Here is an 18,417-nt window from a genome sequence, read left to right as displayed (position 1 = left end):
AGAATTCCATGACTCTAGTACTGTGGACCCTAAGATGAGGGATATGACCATAAGAACGTCTAGTTCCAGCTCCACTTCTGTCACTGACCTACTGAACCACCTATAAAATGATTATCATGATTTCTCATAGTATCCTGCAGGAATTTCCCTAGGATTAATTACACAATGAGCTTCATAGAGAAAGACACCAAAAATACTTACAAGAATAGGTCAAATCATATGAAATTGCTGGTATTTGATTATTTGTGACCTATAAAAATGGCAATTTCACATGATCTAACCTAATAAAATTCATCATTCCTCGAGCCTGCTATGTGACAGGGATGGGCTGGTTTGGGGATTTGAAGATGATAAAGACATGGTACCTGCCTTCAGGGAGCTCTCAGACCAGTGAGGGAAACAGGCACTTGAGGAAAACACTGAAGTGCATTTGGACAAGGGCCACAGTGGAGGTGCCACAAGACGCTGTGGATAAAAAAGGAAGCCAGCTATTCTCCTGGGCCAGGAGAGCAAGGCCAGAAAGAGGCAAGCAAAGGGTGGCTTTGGAGGGGTTGGGACATTCATTTATGCTGGATTTTGAAGGTTGAGTAATTTACTAAGTGGGAAGGACCATTCTAAATAGAGGAAACAGCTGTGCAAAGACGAAGAAGTATGAAAAAACCTCTCTGGAGGAAAAAAATCATGTAAATTTTAAATAATATTAAGATGAGGAGACATTAATTGAACCCTCTGTAACTCCTGTTAGAATGTCCTTTTATTTAATATTACTTCGTTAGTATTTATCATAGGTTGTCCTTGCTTAACAGAGCTTGTGCAAGTTTTTCTGAATAGCTGCAGCACAGAATACTTTTCAGCAGGAAAAAGAGACGAGGCTGGACACATTGCTGGCAGCCAGGTTGAGAAAAGCCCTGTATTCAGCAACAAGGAGAAGAGCCTCCATTCAGTGGGTGCTGGGGAGGCACTACAGAGTTTTAGGTAGAGTGACAACATGATCAGATTTGCATTTTGGAAAAGAAAGTCCATAGTGGTGGTGGTTTTATGGAGGAAGGACCAAATCTGGTGCCAGCAGAGGCAAGGGCAGGAGCTGGGGAGCAGTGAAGGGGAGAGAATCCTGGCAAGCAGCGACGTTTAAGGGACAAGAGCAGTTTAGGAGGCAGAAGGAGAACTGAAGACAGTCCAGGGAGAAAGTGGCTTCAAGAAACTGAAATAAGTTCAGCAAGATAAAAACTCAACACTATCCCTGGGATCTGGAACTTGCTCATTGGTGAGAGCAAGAGCAGTTCCTGTGGCATGGACAGAAGTCAGATTTCTGTGGATCAAAGCACAAATGGGAGGTAAGGAGCTGCCAGCAATGAATATGGAAGTAATTTTAAAGGTTAGCTGGAAAGGAAAGAGGAGAGATGGGATGGTTAGAGGGAGTTGTGGAATAGAAGGGAGCCACGGTTGTCTTTTTTGTTTGTTTTGGAGGAGTAGAGAGTCTTGAGCAAGTGTGAAGTGGAGGGAGAGAAGCCAGGGGAAAGGGAGGGAGCAGGCTAGAGGGCATGGAGAGGGAAGGAGGCAATGATTTCAAATGCCCAGCGAGGTTCCTTTTTCCAGAGCAGGGGGAAATAGGCAGGCCTGGATGCAGCTGTAGATAAGTTTGATGGTGAGGCTGAGAAGAGAAAGATTGAACATGTCTTGACTTCCTCTTTTCTGTGGGATGGGAGGCAAGGTGGAGAGTAGATGGATTGGGTCAGGGTGGAATAGGGCAGCTTCCCAGGAGCACTGGGGATGTGGAATGGCTGCCGAGAGGTGACCAGAGCAAGGCAAGACTTGCCAAGCAGCACTGCAAGCTCAGCAGAAGCTGGAAACCACCAACTGTGGGGACTGTAATTTAGATGTTTGTATTATTTTTCTCCAAGCAGTGTTCAGCAGCATGGATGCAGGAGATTAGAAGGGCGAATTTGGGGAAGGGTCTCTTGATGTGGTAGGTGTAGTGAGAGTTAGGGTTACTGAGAGGGAACGGTTAAATAGACAAGCCATCATAGTATGATTCTGGGTATGTAGGAGAGGCAGTGGAACCCCCCAGAGAACTGATTGGCCTGGGAATGATGGATGGGTTCAGGATACATGAGACAGAGATCTTGGCTGGGTGCCATGGTTCACACCTATAATCCCAGAACTTTGGGAGGCCAAGATGGGTGGATCCCTTGAGTCCAGGAGTTCGAAGCCAGCCTGAGCAATGTGGTGAAACCCTGTCTGTACAAAAAGTACAAAAATTAGCCAGGTGTGGTGTGTGCCTGTAGTCCCAGCTACTTGGGAGGCTGAGGCGGGAGGATCACCTGAACCCAGGAGGTGGAAGTTGCAGTGAGCTGAGATCATACCACTGTACTCCAGCTTGGGTAACAGAGTGAGATCCTGTCTCAAAAAAAAAAAAAAAAAAAAAAGAAGGCAGAGATCTTATGAGATCTCATGGGCTCCTCATGGGCTCCACAGGCAAGTGCAGTGAGAGCAGAGACAGGGTGTTAACCACATAAGGGGATACGTTTGGGGTGTGGCTGATCAGAGTTCAAGGTCTCCGTGATGGAGTTGTTTTGGGGTCATAAACAGGATCCCAGTGTGGCCGGAAGAGTGGGCTGCTCCAGTGGGGCCTAGATGAAGGTGAATGGAGCAGAGTAGATTAAGAAACTTTCAAGTAAGAGTGAGAGATGGGTATTCCACAAAAATGCTTCCTTGCTTGGGACAGCAGGAGAGTTCGAGTAGGTAGAGATTATGAATCAGGTGCCAAAATGTCCCTTAGAAAAATATACTTGTGAAGTTCAGTTTCTCTTTGGGCATAATGTTCAGCCAATTGGTTTCATGTGCCATCATCTCCTACTGTGGTATTTATTTTCTTTCTCTTTTTTGCAGTAGTATTTGGGAAGACTCCTCTTTGATAAGGCAGGCTATGGCTTGCTTTCCTCTCTGTCTCAGCCTCCCTCTGGTTTCTCCATCATTTGCTGCCTTCCAAAGCTGGTGGATGGTTCATTAACTGCCTTCTGTTCTTGCCAATCATTTACCTGCCCAAGTAGCTGATTTCAATAGTCATAGAAATTTCCTTCTCCATATGAGTGGACATTTCAGACCCCAGATCCTGTTGCTCTTTTCTCAGCATCCTTAACTTCCCTGAGTCCCGAGGTTTCTAAGTCATTCTGCCCCCACACGCCAGGAAGTTATTTGTTTGCCAACCCATTCTCTTTTGCCAAAGCTGTTTGACAAGTTCAACATGAACAGCTTGAAATTGATTTGTAATCAATATAATGTATTAAACTCTTAACTCACAGAGGAACAGTGCAGTTTTCCACAGTATATGTTTTAGAGGTGGTAATATTCAGAACATCAAGCTTTAGGATTTTCCTGTGGACAAGTGCTGAATAACTACTTTAGCTCCACCATCAGTCACAGCCCGCCCCACAGTGGGAACCACAGAGCTATATCAAGTTAAAAGTTCTGGAGACTCTAGTCTGGGATCATGAAAACACAGTTTAGCTTCCTTTTGTGTTACTAATGCAGGGCCTCTTTCTGGGTTTCACAATGCCCCCCTCTGAAGTGAGTCAGCATTTCTGTGTTTGCTTAACTTCTAAGGTTACTGAAGCACTGAGGGGGACATAGTTGGTCCAAAGTCACGCTGCAGGGATCATGGCAGGTTAAAATCAGACCAAGAACTTGTTTCCACTAGGCAGGACTCCTTGAACCGTGCCACATCTACTGGAAGCAGTTATGTTGATACAAGCCCTGCACTTCTGTCTTTAAATAGTCCACTGGCAACTGTGATTCTAAGTCCCTATGTGGAATTAGTTCAGGCCCTTGTATGAAGTTCAGACTGGTTTGAAGGGATTCTGACAGTTTCTGCCAAATACAATACTTAGATCTAGGAGTGAGAAAAACGATGCAAGATGTCAGGGATATAAAGTGGAGACGAAGTCTGCTCTGTGCCTGTGCTTTCCAACTGGCAGTCATACCGCACACTCTCCTTTCCCTCTGGAAAATTCGTCTAAGTCCAATATCATTTTTCCCTTGAAACAATGAGATTGGATATCCGAGATGCAAGTAGATCCATGTGCGCTGGTATTATTAATCTCCAGAAACTCTCCATGTTCCAGTGTGCCAGGATACAGAGCCAGGGAGGAAGGGTGGTTTCGGATTAATAGCATTCTAAATCTATCGTACATTTTCTTAGCTTCTTTTCCTTAAACATAATTTCAAAGAGACAGAAATCCAAAATAGTGGATGTGGTCTTTTGTTGCTTACAGCATGTCACTTTTCTACATGTAAAAAATTGTAGTCCACCGTCACTAATAATTAATCATAAAATTATCCATAGCCATCATAAACAGCAAACTCACAGTGAATGGCCTTGGTTAGCAATTTAGGATCTTAGAACTGAAAGGGAATTTAGAAATAATCTGGACCAACCTCCTACTCAATTTGTGCTGCAGCATCCCTGATGAGATATCTAAGTCAGCGGTTCTCAAACTTTGCTGAATATCGGAATCACGTGGGGGAGATTTTAAAGATCTTAACGCCAGGGCTCCACCTCACATCATCTAAGTAAGAATTTCTGGGGGTAAGACCAAGGCATCAGACTTTCTTAAAACTGCCCAGGAGATTATAATGTGCAGCTGAGTCCTGACCAGTGCCCTTGCTTCTGCTCGGCTGTGCTCTGTGGTGAAGTCCTGCTTTGTGGGGTTGGTTGTACACTGACAGACAGTCCTTCCCAATAGAACTAATAGGAATTAATGCCTCTCTAGAAGCCACATAGAACCAATCAGCTCCCTCCCTCACTGAAGCTCTTTGGAGATTTGAAGGCAGTAGTAAACAATTTGCAACATACTAACCTATTTCCTTACTATGGCCAAAAATACCAATAAAAATGAAACTCTCGGACACACTACTTCATAGTGTGGATTTTAATCCACTATTTGGCCATTATCCTATCCCAGTTTTATTACTTTGACTCCTTGATGAAATAATTGGGGACAACTGTAGAGAAGTTCTCTGGAAGTTAACGCCAGCGGATTTCTGAAGCGCCAACCTGAGCTGTGTTGGTCCTTCCCATCAGCTGTCGAGTTCCCAGCTGCCTAGTTCTTCCTGTCTCTGCACCCTGCACTGCCTACCTCCTCTCCTTGGCTGTCTCACTTGTCTCTGTTCTCCCATTATCTGTGTTTGAGCCTGGGTGATGGCCAGGTCTGCAGAAGAGTGGCAGAAGGAAGAAAACAGAAGAGGACATCATGGTTATGCCCAACACAGAGACTCAGCCACTGAGTCCCTGAGGCCTGATCTAGCACCGTGTGTTAAGAGGCTAAATCCTGGAGTCATAGCTTTTGGTTGTGAACCCTGGCTCCCCCATTCACTGCAGGGGGAACTTTGGGCAAGACCCTTAACCTACCAGAGCCTCAGTTTCTTCATCTGTGAACCCAGGAGTAATAATAGTAACTAACCTCTATGAAATGAAAAGATAATCTGTGGAATATACTTGATACAGTGCCTGGTATGCAGCTAGTGCCTAATCAGAATTAGCTCTTATTATAACCACAGTCCCCTCCTCACCCCCTTCCAAAGCTATCCCTGGTCCACAAGCCCGTCACCTAACTCTCTCCTAATCTAAGCTCCGACACGGGCTGCCGGACATTACAGACCCTACCTCCTGCCAGTCTCTTTTCTCTGCACCTGGCCAGTGCTTAGCTTAGACTCACCTGGGCTCACAGTGCCTCCCAAAGGCACTGAGAAAAAAAACCATTAATATTAGCTGTTGTTCCACTGGTTGGCATGGGTTGTGAGGGAAAACTAGCAGCAAATATCTTGCTCCTGATTAGAGTTTTTCTTTGCTGCTTTCAGTTTCCTTTCTCAAGGGGCCACATGAAATTGAACTCAAAACTATGATTTGCCCTTCCCTTAAAGCATGCCAGGAAAATCATTACATTTTTAGCAGGCGCTGGAGGATAGGCTGTTTCCCTTTCCATTTAACAAACATTAAATTTTTGACCAGGGTTCCTTGAACTTCACACACTAGCAATGTGGCCTTTATTTTACTGACTTCTTCATTTTATTTTATCAGTACTGCCAGTAAAACTCTGGGAATGTGATCTGTTAGGTCCTGTCTTCGCCAGCCAAGATTTAAAGGGTGCAACAGATTGAAGATTTTCAAACTACAGAACAGTGCTTTCAATATGTGTTCAGTGGGCAACAAAATGCTTCCTTTGTGGGAGTCCATGCTCCCTCTCTTGGGTTAATGGATGACTTTCCAGGGATGCTGCATAAAAAAGTGATTTAAAAAAATGGCTGTAGGCAGCTGTGAGATAGATTCTTCAACCCAGTATACATTTTATTGCTATTTAAAAACAAGTTTAAATTAGATCCTATAACCATTATGCAACCATGTTCCCTGAAGTCTGTACATACGTCCCTCACTAGTGAGGGGAAAAGGAAGTTGGTAAATTAAGTGTTGCTGGACAGTTCTCAGGTACCCCGACTGTCAGAACAGTTTCACGTGGGTCATATTTAAATCCTCCATTTGATTATTGCTATGGGTTTATTCAGTGTGGCTTCAAAGCAAGCAGAAAAAAAAATTTAAAAAAAGAGCCAAAAGCAACAAAGAGCCACCAACCGAGGAGAAAAAATGCTTGGCTCCAAGAACTCAGTACCAGTATAAATAAAACAAACTCCAATGCTTCCAATGGTTTCTCACTTCAAATTACATCCCTTGATTTTTCCACTCTGATTTTCATTCACTTGACTGTAAGTGAGTAAATCTTTCCTAGGATCAGTGTAGGCTTGCACTCCTTTGTCCGAAGACATGAATTTACCTTGCCTGCACAGACATGTAGACATATCCACAAATATACTTGCAGAAACTGCATGAAGTGGTCCCCAGAAGCTAAATCTGGCCTTAATATATAAGAGGATGTAAATTCTATATTCACTCCCTAGAAAGTAGAGTACATCTTCTAAATTCGCGATCTAAGGTAGAGTTTATCTTCTTTGAGTTGAGTTTTTACTGTTTCCTACAGTAGTGATGGGTTTGTCACTGGTCCATTGCTGGGTAGTCAATAGTTCAATATGTTGTATTGGAGCAAGGACTAGTCCTGCAATATTAACTTGATAACACCATTTTGGAACCAACTATGCCAACCACCTTAAGAAAATTAACACATACACTTACAAACAGCTTAACGCTGTCCTGGAATAGACATTACGTCATTCCCTTTCACTTGATTCATTCATTCGTTTATTCATCAAACAAGTGTTAATTTATTCATTACTAATACAGACTCGAAAATATGAGCAACACATTTACTGTTTCTAAAATTCATGTGCTGAATTTCCCTTGTCCTTGAGTTATATGGATACCAGGATAAAACAAAATCAATATTTGTTCCAGTCATCCTGCATAAATATTTTTCCAGACAAATGGCTATTTACCATATTGAATCAACATAGACCGCTGGAATATAAAAAGGTTATTTGGAAAGTGTTTTTTCCTCCATGGGTCTGGGAACATAGGCTAGGAGGCTACCCCAAAGGGTGGGGAGCAGACCTTGATGGTGTGCCTATCATGGTGAACCACTATTCCGACATTTACACACGTGATAGCATTTCATCCTCATAAACACCCTAAGAGATAGCTATTCTCACCTCATTTCACAGAGGAGAAAACTGGGATCCCAAAAGGCTAAGTAATTCTGTTCTTAAAACGTTCTGCTCTCTGATTTCAATGACACAACATTTTCCTGATTTTCCCCTTTCTTCTCCTTCTCAGTCTTTTAGCTTTTTCTCCTCCTCCCCTTTATCTGTGACTCAATTTTGAACACTATCTACATTCACTGGTGATCTCATCTGGTACAATGGCTTTAAATACCACCCATGTGCTCATGACTCTCCAGTGTGTCTCTCCAGCCCAAACCTCTCCCATTACCGTCAGACTTGTGTATCCAACTGCCTCCTTGAAATTTACACCTGGATAACGAGTGAGCATCTCTGATTTAGTATGCCTAGTTTGGAGATCTTGAGTTTTTCTCTTCGTATCTCTTTCTCCTTGCATTTGAACCACTTAGATAAATGACTCCACCATTTACCCAATCGCTTATATAAATAACCGACGACTCATTTTTTTCATTACTATTCTCCCAATTTATAACAAACATATATTGCAAAATCTCTTTGCATTTCTTCATCTCCACCTTTGTGTAAGCTGATGCAAAATGTCCCTGACTCTCAGAAACTCCCTATTTACCTTCCTCCATCTCCTCACCTAGAATGTAAATCTGATGGCCGGAGCTGCTGTAACCAGTTGTGAGAATGAGAAAAAAGGGACTACAGTCACAGAGACATTAGCCCTGATACACTAAGTCCAAAAGTTACATCTCTCACATCATATTCTAAGGGAAAATAACTCTTGTTTCATCCAAAGTGGTCTGATTTTTGTCTGTTACTAGCAGGTGAAAACATTTCTAAGGGATATGTATTTTCCCTCCACTCCCATCAATCTATATTCACACAGCAGCCATAGGGGTATTTTTTCTAAAAAAACATAAGCTAGGTTTGTTCAGAACCAAATATTTACTGAGCAAATACTACGTGCTATGAATGCCTCTACAGGTGTACCTAAAAGTAACACCAGTGAAGCAAACAAAATTTGGACCCTCTAGTGAGCAAAACAAAGACCCTTGCCTTTGTGGAGACAATCAATATGATAAATAAACAAATTACATAGTATGTTAGAAGATGATATGTGCTATATGTGGGGGAAAAAGAAAAATAAATCAGTATAAAGTTGGGCAGAAGTGAGGGATGCAATTTTAAACAATGTGGCCAGGATAGGCTTCAATGAGAAGGTGACATCTGAGAAAAGACATGAAAGACCTAGGTGATCATGGAGATAGTAAAAAGAGATTGTATCCCAGATACGTTCTGAAAAGAAAAATCAAAGGGATTTACTGATGGATTGGCTGTGTGCTGTAAGACATAGAGACAAGTCAAACATAACTTCTAGATTTTTGTTTGCACAATTGGTAAGATGGAGTTGCCATTGCTGAGACAAGGAAGGCTAAGTGCATAGCAGATCTGTGGTATGACATAGACATCTCAGAGGCATGTTGATTTTTAGACATCTACCAAACATTTGAGAAGAGATGATGTTGAATAAGCAGTTGAAAGTGTGAGTCAAGAGTTCAGCTAACAGGACTGCACTGCAGGTATGAAGTTGTGGGTCATGGCCTATATGATATTTAAAGCCATGAGATTGTATGAAATTACTAAGATAGTGAGGGTAATTTGAGATAAACAAAGAAGCAGTGTCCTAGAAGAGATGCATTATAACATCAATAAGTTGCAGAGGAGAGAAACCAGTGGAGGAGACTGAAAAGAAGCAACCACTGAAATACGAGGAAAACCAAGAAACTGAGGTGAACTAGAAGCCAAATGAAGAAAGTGTTTTAAGGAAGAGAGAGTGATCACTGCTACTGATTATCAAATAATATGAGGACTCAGAACTGATCATTGAGTTTAGCAGCATTGAGGTCATTGGTGACCTGACAAGAAGAGTTTTCATGAATTGTAACGAAAGCTTGATTGGAATGGGTTTAAGAGAGAGTGGGAAGACAGCTCCTTTGAAGAGTTTTACTGCAAAGGCAAGAAAAATATTTGAGTGTATCTGGGGGAGTTTCTTTTAAAAGCTGGGAAAATTGACAAGTTTGTTAAATGATGAGAATGATCAAGTAAAGATGTAAACATGGATGATGTAGGAGAAAGGGAGACACTTGTTAGAGTGATGTCCTCTAAATGAAGAGATTTGCTTTATATCATGTGGTTTTAACGCATGTCCACCCACAAGCCTAAAATAAAAGTAAAAAAATAACAAGCAAACAAAAAATCCTTGCCCATAATACTTTGACACTATTTCCTTCAATAGGTGGAGTTTAATTGTGTTTCCTCTGAATACGGGCTGGTTTTAGTGAACCGCTTTTAACAAATGGAATGTGACAGAGTGGTGTGTGTGACTTCTGCGACTTGGTCATAAAAGGCATTGTGGCTTCCCTCTTGCTCTCTCGGATCACTTTGTTTGAGGGAAACCAGCTGCCATGCTGTAAGGGCCCTCAAGCAGCCCTGTGGAGAGGTTCCTCTGGTGAGGAACTGGGGCCTCCTACCAATAGCCCTGTGAGTGCACCATCTTGGAAGCAGATCTTCCAGAACCAGTCAAGCCTCCAATGGTTAAAGCCCAAGCTGACATCTTCACAGAAACCTCATGAAAGACTGTGAGCCAGAACCATCAGTTAAGTTGCTCCTTCACTCCTGCCGCATAAAAATTGTGGGATGATATATGCTTATTGTTTTAAGCCACTAAATGTTGGGGTAATTGGGAACCCAAGATAGTTTATTTACAGCAACAGATAGGAAGATAGAGTACATGAGGACACTGTGGTGGATGAGTAAAAGTGGAATGAAGAATTTGTGGAGATTCCCCTCAAATTGCTTCAGCTTTCTCAGTGACACAGGAAGCAAGATCAATAGCTGAGAGTTGAGGGTAAAGATGGAAAAAGAAGTGTTGGAGGAGTGAGGAGAAAGGAAAAGTAAAATAGTTGTATTGGGTACAGATGGGGGACAGATAGAATGGACAAGGCAAATGTAGTAGGATGGTAGGCCATATTAAGGACACAAAGGAAGTATGTCTGCAGTCATCATATAAAATGAGACAGTGTGTTGTGTGCTTTGCTTTGGCAATTTCAACTGCATTCGTGCAGAAGCAGAGTAGGTGGGGAGTTGGATTAAACCAGGGATGTACTTTTGCCAAGTGAGTACTATATGACACAAAATAGGGCAAGGTGTATGCAAAGGAGTGTTTATACAAATCAGTCTAATTGCCTTCTTAAAAATCATTTTGGTGTTCTGCTTCCAGGAAGATGGAGTAAACATATTTTGCCCTTTTCCTCCTGTTAAGAACAACTAAGATGCCTGGACATTATATATAAAACAAACACAAAAAGAATCTGAAAGGTGGAGAGAAGAAAGCAGATTGTCAAGGGACTTCGGAACCCTAGAAATGAACTTGTGGTGAGTTTTCTGGGTTTTCCTGTTGCTTCACATATACCAGACTTGTAGCTGAAGAAGATAGCAATATGGAAATGCCAACAACAAGAGCAGACAAAAAACGTCCCAACAAAATCCTGCTCTCTCTAGTCAAAGGATCAGGAAAGGGAAGTCTAGCAAGACGAAAGCGATTAGACAATAAATAATCTACCCTCACATAGCTGTAAAAACACAGCATCTCTCCATACATACTGGGGTAGTGTCAGAGAAGGCCAGGTAGGGAGTTAGGACTTTCATTTCTGCTGGCCAGTTTTGAGGTTTGCCCTTCTCGCAATGTCAGTGGAAACCACCTGGGACACCTCAGCAGTAAAAAGTCATTCCTTTCTCTCTCTACTAGGGTAGAGAGCCAGGACTTTCATGATTATCCGATGGTAATGAAGCCATACCCACTGCAATGTCGGTGGAGACTACTTGGGGAACCAGATCCCCATTGCTACCCAGCAGTAACAAGGAGCACCCTCCCTTGAGAGTGAGTGGTCAACATCAGCCCTAACATATTAATATGTTACACCAAATACAAATAATCTAAATATACCAATTTAAGCAAGTAAAAGTAAAAAGATGGAAAAAGACATATCATGCAAACATTAATCAAAGGAAAGCAGGAGTGGCTCTATTAACATGAGATAAAGTAGACTCCAGAGTGAAGAAAATGACCAGAGACAGAGAGGGATATTTTATAATGATAAAAGGGTCAATCCACCAAGAAGACGTAGCAATCCTAAATACGTATGCACCCAACAACAGAGCTGTAAAATATGTGAAGCAAAAACTGCAAAATATGTGAAACAAAAATTGATAGGACTGAAAGGAGGAATAGACAAATCCACAATCATGGTTGAAAAGTTTGATACTCCTTTCTCAACAATTAGCAGAATACCTAGACAGAAATCAGCAAGGACATAGAAAACTCAACACTGCTGAGCACCAGGATTGGATCAACATCCATAGAACCCTTCATCCAATAATAGCCGTGTCCATGGAATATATGTGAGATAGACTCTATCTTGGGCCATTAAAACAAACCTTAATGAATTTAAAAGAATGAAAAGGATATAGTGTGTTTTTCAACTACATTGAAATAAAAATAGAAATCAATAAAAAAGATAAGAGGAAAATCTCTAAACACATGGAAACTAAATAATCTATGGGTCACACAGGAAGTCTCAAAGGAAATAAAGAAAACTAACTAAATGCAAGTCAAATTACAATGTATCAAAATTTGTGGGACACAGCTAATGCAGTACTGAGAGGGAAATTTGTAACACTGAATGTGTACATTAAAAAAAGGAAAACTCTTAAATCCATAATCTAAGCTCCTATTTCAAGAACCTAAAAAAATTACAAAATAAACCGAAACAAAGAGAAGGAATAAAATGAGATTAGAATACAAATCGATAAAATTGAAAACAGAAAGTAGTAAAAAATCAGTGAAACAGAGAACTGGCTCTTTGAAAAGATCAATAAAATGGACAAACATCTTGCAAAACTGACAAAGACATAAAGAGAAAACACACAAATTCCCAACATTAGGAAGGAAACAGGCTATCTTTATTGACCCTGAACACCTCAAAAGGATAATAAAGGAATACTATGAATAACTCTACACACATATACCTGAAAATGTAGACAAAATAAACCAATTCCTGGAAAACCAAAAATGACCACAACTTACCCAACATGAAGTGGATTGTTTGAATAGCTTTATAACTACTAAGGAAATCAAATTTGTAATTTAAAAATTCCCCAGAACATCTTCAGGCCCAGATGGTTGCATCAGAGAATTCTACCATATGTTTAAAGAAGAGTTAACAACCAATTCTACACAATCTCTTTCAGAAAATAGAAAGAAAGAAAAACTTCTCTATTCACTATTTAAAAAGCTAGTATTGCCCAATATCAAAACTAGACAAAAACAGCACAAAAAAGGAAAATTACAGACCAATATTCTTTATGAGTATAGACACAAAAATCCTTAACAAACTATTAGCAAATAGAATTCAGCAACATATAAAATAAATTATATACCACGACAATGTGAGGCTTATTGCAGGAAACAAAGCTGATTTAATATTTGATAATAAGTCAACGTATTATCAGGCTAAAGAAGTAAAATTTCATGATCATATCAATCATGATAGAAAAAACATTTGACAAAATTCAATACATTCCTGATTTTAAAAAAACCTCTTAGAAAAATTGGAATAGGGAGAACTTTGTCAACACTGTAAAGAGCACCTACAAAAAAATTTATAGCCAATGTTAAATTCAGTAGTGAAAGACTGAATGTTTTCTCCCTATTATCAGGAGTTAAGCAAGACTGTTTACTCTTACTACTCATATTCAACATAGTGCTGGATGTCCTAGCTGGTATAATAAGGCAAGAAAAAGAAATAAAAGACATACAATTTGGAAAGAAACAAATAAAACTGTCCCTATTTGAAGATGACATAATAACCCACTTAGAAAATACCCAAGAATCCGCCAAAAAAAAATATATATGTAAAATCCTAGAGCTAATGAGTAAGTTCAGCAAAATATAAGATAAACATCCAAAAATTGATTGTATTTCATATATTATCAATGAACCCCTGAAGACTGAAATAAAAATACTAACATTATTTATCATTATTTAAAAACAAAAATGAAATACTTAGATGTGAATCTATAAAAACATGAATAGCACTGGTATGATGAAAACTACAAAACACTGATGAAAGAAATTTAAAAAAATGGAGAGATATATTGTGTTCATGGATTGGAAGACTCAACATATTAAAGATGTCAGTGCTCCCCAAATTGATATACAGGTTTAACACAATTTCTACTAAAATTCCAATAAGATTTTTTTGTGGATATAGTCAAGATTGTTATAAAATTTATATAAAATAAGGAAGTAGTATAGCTAAAATATTTCAAAAAAATTAAAGAAGAGCAAACAATCTACCCAATTTTGACCTATTATGTAATCAAGACTATGAGATACTGGTGAAGGGATCGACATATAGATCAATAGAACAGAACAGAAAACCCAGCAATAGACTCTTACAAATATGCCCAACTGATTTTTGACAAAGGTGCAAAAACAGTTCATCAGAGGAAAGATAAGTTTTCTAAGAAATGATGCTGAAGCAATTGGACATTCACAAACAAAAAAATGAAGCCTCACCATAAACCTCACCCATTATATAAACATTAACTCAAAATTGATCACAGACTTAAATGTAAAACATAAACTTATCCTGTTTTTTAAAATGGAAGAAAATCTTTAGGACCTTGAGCTGGACTAAGAATCTTAGACTTGACACCAAAAGTACAATTCATGAAAGGAAAAATTGATAAACTGTATTTTATCAAAATTAAAAAGTTCTGCTTTGCGAAAAACTCTGTGAAGAGTTGAAAAGATGAGTTACAGAGTGGGGGGCCATATTTGTAAACCACATATCTTATAAAGGACTAGAAGGTAGAATTTACAAAATACTCTCAAAACTCAAGAATAAAAAATTGAACAATCCAATTAGAACATGGGCAAAAGACATGACGAGACATTTCTCTGAAGAAGAGAAACAGATGGCTAATAAGCACATGAAAAGATGTTCACCATCATTAGCCATTGGGAAATGTAAATTAAAACTGTAATGAGATATTACCACATATGGGTCAGAATGGGTAAAATCAAAAATAGTAGCAACACCACGTTTTGGTGAGGATGCAGAGAAATGGAATCACTCGTACATTGCTGGTGGGAATGTAAAATGGCATAGCCACTCTGGAAAACGGTTTGGCAGTTTCTTGAAAAACTAAACATGCAACTACCTTATGACCCATCGATTGTACTCCTGTGCATTTATTCCAGAGAAATGAAGACATACAAAAACCTATACATGAATGCTTATAGAAGCTTTGTTTGCAATAGCCCTAAATTGGAAATAACTCAGTTGTCTTTTGACAGGTGAATAGTTAAACTGTGGTTCATTCTACCATGGAATATTACTCATCAATAAAAAGGGATGAACTACTGACATATACAATAAAGTGGACAACGGACTCTCCAGTGAATTATGCTTAGTGAAAAAAGTAAATCGCAAAGGTTATACTGTACAATTCAATTTATATAACATTCTGGAAATGACAAAATTATAAAAGTCTATTACAGATGTGTGGTTAACAGAAGTTAAAGAAGGAGGAAGGGAAGAAGGTGACTGGAAAGTGAAAGTGGCTATCAAAGGACAAGATGGGGAGTCCTTGTGGTGACGGAAATGTTCTGTATCTTGACTCTATCAGTGATAATGTCCTCATTGTGGCATCACTATGGATTTACAAGATGCAGCCACTGGGGGGAAAGTGGGTAAAGGGAACACCCACTCTCTCTGTATTATTTCTGACAACTGCATGTGAATTTACATTTATCTGTTAAAATGAAACATTTAATTTAAAATATTATTTGTTTTACTTCCAGTTGCTTTTAAAATAAAATGTGGCCCACAGGTGTCCACTGATCCTATCTACCTGACACTGCAATCTCTTACTGTACCACGTTTCTAACTCCAGCCACATTGTCGCTTTACTTTAATAACATTGAGCTCTCTTCTACTCCTGGTTCTTTGCATTTGCTGTTTCCTCTGCTTGAGAATGCTCTCTCCCAGTTCTTTACATGGTTCCTCATTCTGAGCCTGCAGGTCTCAACTCAAACACCGCCTGCTCAGAGAAGTCAGCCCTTACTTGCAAATCACAGGAAGGGAGAGTAGTTCAGCCCTGCAGCCTGCTGCCTGAGGGCTGAATTGCAATACCTCCATTCAATGGCCTTAAGGTCTAGGGCATCAGGCTTAACACCAGCTCTGTGTCTGTGTTCCCATCTCTAAAATGGGCACCCTGTTAGTTTCTCCTTCACAAAATTGTTATAAGAATTAAAGGGGGGCCAGGTGTGGTGGCTCATGTCTGTAATCCCAGCACTTTGGGAGGCTGAGGTGGGCGGATCACCTGAGGTTGGGAGTTCGAGACTAGCCTGACCAATATGGAGAAACCCTGTCTCTACTAAAAATACACAAATTAGCTGGGCGTGGTGGTGCATGCCTGTAATCCCAACTACTCGGAAGGCTGAGGCAGGAGAATCGCTTGAAACCTGGAGGCAGAGGTTGCAGTGAGCCGAGATCACGTCATTGCACTCCAGCCTCCAGCCTGGGCAACAAGAGTGAAACTCCGTCTCAAAAAAAAAAAAAAAAAAAAAGTATTAAATGGGTTAACATAGTCATTTAAACTAGCACCTGAAATGCCATAAAGCCCACATAAGAGTTATTTACTATTATTTTAAAAACCTCCTGTAGCTACTCTCCATCTCTTTGGTTCTCAAGGTTTGATCCCTGGATCAGCAGTATCCCCATTACCTGAGAACTCGTGAAATAGGCACACTTTCAGGCCATACCCCAGACCCACTGAAACTCTGAGGATGGAGTCCAGCAATCTGTTTCAAGGAGCCCTACAGCTATGACTCTGATGCGTGCTGCTCGAGTTTGAGAGCCACTAGTTTATCTCATCTGCCTGTTTACTTCCTTAATGTTACTATCACAGGTAGATATTATCTTTTTATTTATTTACATGATTAATGCCTGCATCTCCTTCCAGAAATTAGTATTCCACGAGGGCAGACTTGTCAATCTTCTTCACTACTGTATCTCCAACTGTTGGCATAGCATCTGGCACAAAGTAAGCACTGATAAACTACTAACAAATAGACAAATGAATGAACAAACTTGGCCAAGGTCATATTGTAACCAGGTACCCTGTTTTTAAGCTTTCTTTCTGTTGCCCTTTGTGTTAAGTTCTTAGTAATGAAATAATAACCTTTATGCTCCTTTCCACCAGGCCCTCCCTTGCATTGGTAGCTTATCTAATTCTATGTTTGCTTACAAGTTCCAAAGACTGAATCTTGAGACAATCTAGGTGCCTATGGAATGCTCCCCCACCAGGAAATTGCTTCAAGGACACAGTTAATTTATAACCTGGTTGAGCCCAAGATGGCATCAGTCTATTCACCGGATGGAGCAGTAACTTAAGTCATCGGAACGAGTCATGTAGACCCGCACAGCCTCGCCCATCTTGCATGTTCTTCACCCCAAAAGCTCCTCTTTTTAACTCCTTTGCCTTTTGCTTGAAAATTTGATATGAATTCATTAAGGCAGGAGCCTGGACAGTTTCTCCACTGCTAGCTATGGAAAAATAAAGTCACTGACTTTCTATCACAACTCATCCTTGTTATTCGGTTTTGCAAGTGGCAATCAACTGAATCTCCCTTTGGTTACAATCCATTTTTTAAATAACTGAACTGATGGATGTTGACTCCAGGCTGACTTGCCCCCTCTGACACGCTGAGAGTCAATGGCACCCCAACTCCTAGTCATTACTTAGCAGTCCCAAGTTTCCCATATAGTTGTGCAAAACGGAAGTCACTAGCATGCAGAAACCCCCACTTTCAAACTGCATTTTAAATACAAATATGGCCACAACAGAGCCAGAGGTTCTTTGGTCATGGCAGTGGGCGCTTGCTCTTCCTATTGCACTGTGTTGGCCACTTCATTACTTTACTTGTGATTGTCAAAGGAGTGTTTTCCTGTCATGGTGATGGGTCATCTTTTCTCTGTGGCTGTTAGTAGCTATGGCTGGTGAAGGGTTCCCTTCTCTTTGGGGGCTGCTTTACATCTCAGTTTGGAGGCATCCCTTTTTCACCTTGGGTTTCAGTGGAGAGAAGATTCAGTACATCAGTACCCACATTCTTTCCCGTGACACTAGCATCCCTTCACTTTTCTCCTACTTCTCTGATCATTTCATCTCTGTCTCCTCTGTGGGCTTCTCTTCCTCAGCTTCTCATTGCTTCAGCTATTAGTGGCTCTCAGGGCCTGTCAGTTCCCTTTACCTGCACATTCCTAGGATGATCCCCTTCACTCCACAGCAGGATTTCCGATTTGAACCTCTCTGTTGGCACACGGACCTCAGTGTCCCAAAGGAACCTCAGCTCAGAATATCCAAGACTAAATGACTTATTTTCCTTTGCCCATTCCAATTATTCTCTTATACTGGTTAGTGACACTGCCATTGATCCTGTTATCTAAGGCAAAAATCTAGGAGTGATTCTTTGTTCCTCTCTTTATTTCACTTCCTGTGTGTTATCAGTATTCTAGTCCTTGAAATCGTACTCCTTATCATGCCTCCCACGACCCCCTTACCCCCTCTGGAGCTAATCAGGGCTGCTGAATCACGCCATGTGGCCAGCCTGGCTGCAAAGCTTCAAGGATCTCACCTGGACTGTTGTAATCATCT

General features: G+C 40.5%; 1 long non-coding RNA gene across 1 annotated transcript; it reads left to right on the top strand.

Annotated features, from left to right (window-relative positions):
• The first annotated feature begins 1,087 nt into the window (after window positions 1-1,087).
• On the top strand, window positions 1,088-16,980 carry LOC126950042 (uncharacterized). Its single transcript, XR_007724038.1, has 3 exons — window positions 1,088-1,334; window positions 9,929-11,067; window positions 15,056-16,980. It is a non-coding gene; the product is annotated as an uncharacterized LOC126950042 (long non-coding RNA).
• Window positions 16,981-18,417: the final 1,437 nt, after the last annotated feature.

Source organism: Macaca thibetana, chromosome 3 (assembly GCF_024542745.1).
Source record: "Macaca thibetana thibetana isolate TM-01 chromosome 3, ASM2454274v1, whole genome shotgun sequence".
Taxonomy (NCBI): Eukaryota; Metazoa; Chordata; class Mammalia; order Primates; family Cercopithecidae; genus Macaca; species Macaca thibetana.
Note: the sequence above shows the minus strand (reverse complement) of the source record. Positions and strands in the feature narration are given on the sequence as shown.